The sequence below is a fragment of the Somniosus microcephalus genome, unplaced genomic scaffold (assembly GCF_052327205.1).
Source record: "Somniosus microcephalus isolate GS21.2 unplaced genomic scaffold, FLI_Smic_1.0 unresolved_chr4, whole genome shotgun sequence".
In the NCBI taxonomy this organism is placed as follows: Eukaryota; Metazoa; Chordata; class Chondrichthyes; order Squaliformes; family Somniosidae; genus Somniosus; species Somniosus microcephalus.
Genome location: NW_028225182.1, coordinates 6686336 through 6692335, shown reverse-complemented (window position 1 = coordinate 6692335; position 6000 = coordinate 6686336).

Genomic DNA, 6000 nt, shown 5'->3' with positions numbered 1-6000 from the left:
ACTGAAGGCCGATAAATCCCCAGGGCCTGATAATCTACATCCCAGGGTACTTAAGGAAGTGGCCCTAGAAATAGTAGATGCATTCCTGGTCATCTTCCAAAACTCGATAGACTCTGGAACGGTACCCATCGATTGGCGGGTAGCTAATGTTACCCCACTATTCAAAAAAGGTGGTAGAGAAAAGGCGGGGAATTATAGACTGGTAAGCTTGACATCGGTAGTGGGGAAAATGCTAGAGTCCATTATAAAAGATGTAATAGCAGAGCACTTGGAAAGCAGTGACTGGATCGGACAAAGTCAACATGGATTTACAAAAGGTAAATCATGCTTGACTAATTTACTGGAATTTTTTGAGGATGTTACTGGCAAAATAGATAAGGGGGAACCAGTGGATGTGGTGTATTTGGACTTTCAGAAGGCTTTTGATAAGGTCCCGCATAAGAGATTAGCGTGCAAAATAAAGGCAAATGGGATTGGGGGCAAGGTATTGACTTGGATAGAGAACTGGTTGGCGGACAGAAAGCAAAGAGTTGGAATAAACGGGTTGTTTTCCGAGTGGCAGGCAGTGACTAGTGGGGTACCGCAAGGATCGGTCCTAGGACCCCAGTTGTTCACAATATATATTAATGATCTGGACAAGGGAATTGGATGTAATATCTCCAAATTTGCAGACGACACAAAGCTGGGCGGGAGGGTAAGCTGCGAGGAGGATGTCGTGAAACTCCAGCACGATTTGGACAGGTTGGGTGATTGGGCAAAAACATGGCAAATGCACTATAATGTGGATAAATGTGATGTTATCCACTTTGGTGGCAAAAACAGGAAGGCAGATTATTATTTGAATGGTAATAGATTGGGAGAAGGGGAATGCAGAGTGACCTGGGTGTTCCTGTGTACCAGTCGCTGAAGGTAAGCATGCAGGTGCAGCAGGCGGTAAAGAAGGCAAATGGTATGTTGGCCTTCGTAGCAAGAGGGTTCGAGTACAAGAACAAGGATGTCTTGCTGCAGTTGTACAGGGCCTTGGTGAGACCACACCTTGAGTATTGTGTGCAGTTTTGGTCGCCTTACCTGAGGAAGGATGTTCTTGCCATGGAAGGAGTGCAGCGAAGATTCACCAGGCTGATACCTGGGATGGCAGGAATGACGTATGAGGAGAGATTGTGTTGACTGGGCTTATACTCACTGGAGTTTAGAAGATTGAGAGGGGATCTCATCGAAACCTATAAAATTCTGTCAGGCCTGGACAGACTAGATGCAGGAAGGATGTTTCTGATGGCCGGGGAGTCCAGAACCAGGGGTCATAGTCTAAGGATAAGGGGTAAGCCATTTAGGACTGAAATGAGGAGGAATTTCTTCACCCAGAGAGTGGTGAACCTGTGGAATTCTCTGCCACAGAGGGCGGTGGAGGCCAGTTCATTAAGTATATTCAAGAAAGAGTTGGATATATTTCTTAAGGCTAAAGGGATCAAGGGATATGGGGAGAAGGCAGGGACCGGGTGCTGAATTTGGATGATCAGCCATGATCTCATTGAATGGCAGAGCAGGCTCGAAGGGCCGAATGGCCTACTCCTGCTCCTATCTTCTATGTAACTATGTATCTATGAGTCTGAGTGAGACAGTGTGTGAGAGAGTGTGAGAGACTGAGTCTGAGAGAGACCGTGTGTGAGAGATTGTGTCTGAGAGAGTCGGAGAGAGTCTGAGAGTGTGAGTCTGAGAGAGAGTGTGTGTGAGAGTGAGTCAGAGAGAGTGTGTGAGAGAGAGTCAGACAGACAATGTGTGAGAGTGAGTCTGAGAGAGGCAGTGTGTGACAGAGTGAGTCTGAGAGACAGTGTGTGAGAGAGTGAGAGTCTGAGAGAGACAGTGTGTGAGAGAGTGAATCTGAGAGACAGTGTGTGAGAGAGTGAGTCTGAGAGAGACAGTGTGTGAGAGAGTGAGTCTGAGAGAGACAGTGTGTGAGAGAGTGAGTCTGAGAGAGACAGTGTGTGAGAGTGAGTCTGAGAGAGATAGTGTGTGAGAGAGTCTGAGTGAGACAGTGTGTGAGAGTAAGCGTCTGAATGAGGGAGGATCGGAAAGGGAGGGAGTGCGAGAGATGGTGTGGATACAAGAATCGATTGACACCTGCAGAATGTTGGAAAACTGTACCTTTTTGCTATGTAAGCTTTGGCAATATGGTTCTCTGTAAACTTTCATGCCAATAAAGCATTTGAACTGAACTGAACTGAAAGGAAAAGTATGAGAGAGACAGTGTGTGAGAGAACGAGTCTGAGAGAAACCGTGTGTGAGAGAGTGTGTCTGAGAGAGTCTGAGAGATTGAGTCGGAGAGAGAGAGTCTGAGCATGAGTCTGAGAGAATGTGTGTGAGAGAGTGAGTCTGAGAGAGACAGTGTGTGAGAGAGAGTCTGAGAGACAGTGTGTGAGAGAGTGAGTCTGAGAGAGACAGTGTGTGTGAGAGTGAGTCTGAGAGAGACAGTGTGTGAGAGAGTGAGTCTGAGAGAGACAGTGTGTGAGAGAGTGAGTCTGAGAGAGACAGTGTGTGAGAGAGTGAGTCTGAGAGAGACAGTGTGTGAGAGAGTGAGTCTGAGAGAGACAGTGTGTGTGAGAGTGAGTCTGAGAGAGAGTGTGTGAGAGAGTGAGTCTGAGAGAGAGTCTGAGAGAGTGTGTGAGAGAGTGAGTCTGAGAGTGACATTGTATGAGAGAATGAGTTGGCGAGAGACAGTGTTTCAGAGTGAGTCTGAGAGAGACAGTGTGTGAGAGGGTGAGTCTGAGAGAGGCAATGTGTGAGAGAGAGTCTGAGCGATAGTTTGTGAGAGAGTGAGTCTGAGAGACAGTGTGTGAGAGTGAGTCTGAGAGAGAGAGTCTGAGAGAGAGTCTGAGACAGACCGTGTGTGAGAGAGTGAGTGTGAGTGAGATAGTGAGTGAGAGTGAGTCTGAGAGAGACAGTGTGTGAGAGTGAGTCTGAGAGAGATAGTGTGTGAGAGAGTCTGAGTGAGACAGTGTGTGAGAGTGAGTCTGACAGAGATAGTGTGTGAGAGAGTCTGAGTGAGACAGTGTGTGAGAGTAAGCGTCTGAATGAGGGAGGATCGGAAAGGGAGGGAGTGCGAGAGATGGTGTGGATACAAGAGTGAGAAGGAGCGAGACTCGGGGCGACAAAGGGGAGAAACAGTTTTAATTGAGAAGGACAGAGAAAAGGGGAAATGTGTCTGTTTGTGTCCGAGAACTAAGTGATAAAGAACGTGAGAGGTTGGATAGGAGGGAGAGAGAGACAGAATGGGTAAATAACAAAAAACTGAGTTGTGGTTAACAGCTGTTTTTTGCACTGGAAGGATTTAAACAGTGGTGATCCCCAGGGGTCAGTGTGGGCACCATTGCTTTTCTCAATATATATGGATAAGATTGACCTGAATTTGGGTGTTTGGAGCACAATATCAAACATTGCAGCTTCCACAAAGATAAGGAGTGAGGTTAACCATGAAGAGGACTGTGGACAACTTCAGGAGGAGAAAGACATGTGAGCAGATTGGACAGGTCGATGTCAGATGGAAATTAATGCAGAGATGTGAGGTGAGAAGAATGAGAGGAAATAGACACTATACGGTAAAACTGTAAAAGGAGTGGAGGAGCAGAGAGATTCAGGGATTCAGATACACAAATCTTTAAAAGTGGGAGGCAAGTTGATAAAGCTGTTTTACAAAATTCCACACGGTATCCGAGGATTTATAAATAAGGTCACAGAGTATAAATGGAGAGTTAATGCTACACCTGGACACATCATGGGTTGGTCCACAGTCAGAATATTGTCCCCTGATTTTGGTGCATTACTTTAGTAAGAATGTCGGGGCCATGGAGAGGTGCAGAAGAGATTCACTGAGATGATCCCAAGGACGGGAGACTTCACAGAACTTTTCTTATGAGAAGAGAAGTTGAAAAAGGGGTCAGATAAAAGGGTTCAAAATTTTGAGGGGTGTTTTGATCAAGTAACTGATAGAAAATTGTCACCGCTGGTTAATGAGTCGGTAACCAGAGGATATCAATTTAAGACCAAAATAATTAAGTGCCAGGTTGATTTTTCCTTTTCTACACAATGTCTTCCTGAACACATTTACAGTCTCATTACTGTTTGTCAAACCTCCTACTTTTGTTCAATCAGCAAATGTTGAGATTGTGAAAATCCGAACAGTCTCTGTATAGGGAGAAGAAAAGTGGGCCCAGCACTGAGCCCTGGGGTAACCACTTCCAACCCTTCACCAATCTGAGCAACTCCCATTAACACTGAGCCTGTGTTTCCGATCCTCAGCCAACTGTTTCACTTCCTTTTAAACTGCCCACCTGAACAGAGTGGCCATTACCCCGGGGATCCCCAGTTACCTGAACAGAGTGGCCATTACCCCGGGGATCCCCAGTTACCTGAACAGAGTGGCCATTACCCCGGGGATCCCAGTTACCTGAACACCATTGTTCGCCATGTGCCTGATTTCACTTTACGTCCTTCACAGTCTCATCAAATTGTCTCGGTGCCTCCTGGCCATGTGATCATCCAAAGCAGTTTCCAGTTGGAATGAAGTATTTTCCAGAACATTTATTCAACACCGGTGAAAATTCCTTCTCAAAATTCCTGGAAGTTTCAGCACGACTTCTCCTGTGGAAAAAAAGAGACATTGGGTTAGGGGACGGAACAATTAAGGACCGTTCTGAAGTACTCGGTGTCGGCGTTGGCTCATTGGTAACACTCTCTCGCTTCTAGAATCATAAAGGTTGTGTGTTCAAGCCCCCCTCCAGAGAGTTAAGCACAAAATCCAGGCTGACACTGCAGTGCAGTGCTGAGGGAGTGTCGCACTGTCGCAGTTGCCATCTTTTGGATGGGACATGAACCCGAGGCCCTGTCTGCCCTCTCGGGTGGATGTAAAAAATCTCACGACAGCATATCGAAGAAGAGTGGCCGAGTCCTCCCGGGGTCTGGGGCAAATATTTCTCCCTTGATCAACATCACTAAAGTGGATTATTTGGCCATTGGCAACAGTGCTGTGTGTGGGATCTTGCTGTGCCCACAGTGCTGTGTGTGGGATCTTGCTGTGCCCACAGTGCAGTGTATGGGATCCTGCTGTGCTCACAGTGCTGTGTGTGGGATCTTGCTGTGCCTGCCGCTTTTCCTGGAGTGAGCTCCCTTCACAAGCCAAGCCCCCCATTGTGTGTGAGGCTCTGGGCCGGGCTGAGGCTGTGAAAGGCGATGGTGAAATGCAAGTTACCCCTGGCTTCCACTAATCTCAGCGCCCGCCCGCTCTCTGGCCGGACACAAGAACCGCCCCCTCACCCCTGACCCTCGGCCCCGGAGCAAACCGCCAATCAGCGGCCTTCTGACGTCTGCCAGCATTGTGGCGTCACTCGCCGCCCGGTCGCCATCTTGCTGTGACCCAGCTCACTGCGCATGCGCGCTGTTTACGGCCGTAAAACCGCGCGATTAAAAGGGAAAGTGTCGTCAGTTTCCAGCAAAATCACCGCTCACTGTTAAGGGAGAGACTGAAAGTTTGTCCCGCGCCGCAGAGAGAAAGCGGCGGCTCATCGGGTGCCTCAGGTGCGCATGTGCGAGCTCTGCCCCCAGAGTGCAGTGCGGCCTGTGTCACAGAGATAGGGACCTTTCCCTGTCGCTCGGCATTGTGGGAGCTGCAGTCCGCCATTGCGGCCCGGCTACAATTCATTTCGAAAGCGTCAGAATGAAGATCTAAAGGTCCCTGGTTGAATCCAGGGTCTCGCCAATTTTGTTTAATTTGTTTCTCCTTCACCATAAGGGGAGAGGATCAGGAGAGATTTTCCGATCTTGAACTCGCGCCTCCCAGATCAATAGGATGAGGGGACCAAATGTTGTATACAAAGCTGGATGGGAATACTAAGTTGTATGTAAGCTGATGATACAAAGTTGTTAGGAGGATGCAAGTAGGCTTCAGGGGGATATAAACAGGCTACGTGAGTGGGCAAGAACATGGCAAATGAATATAATCTGGAGAAA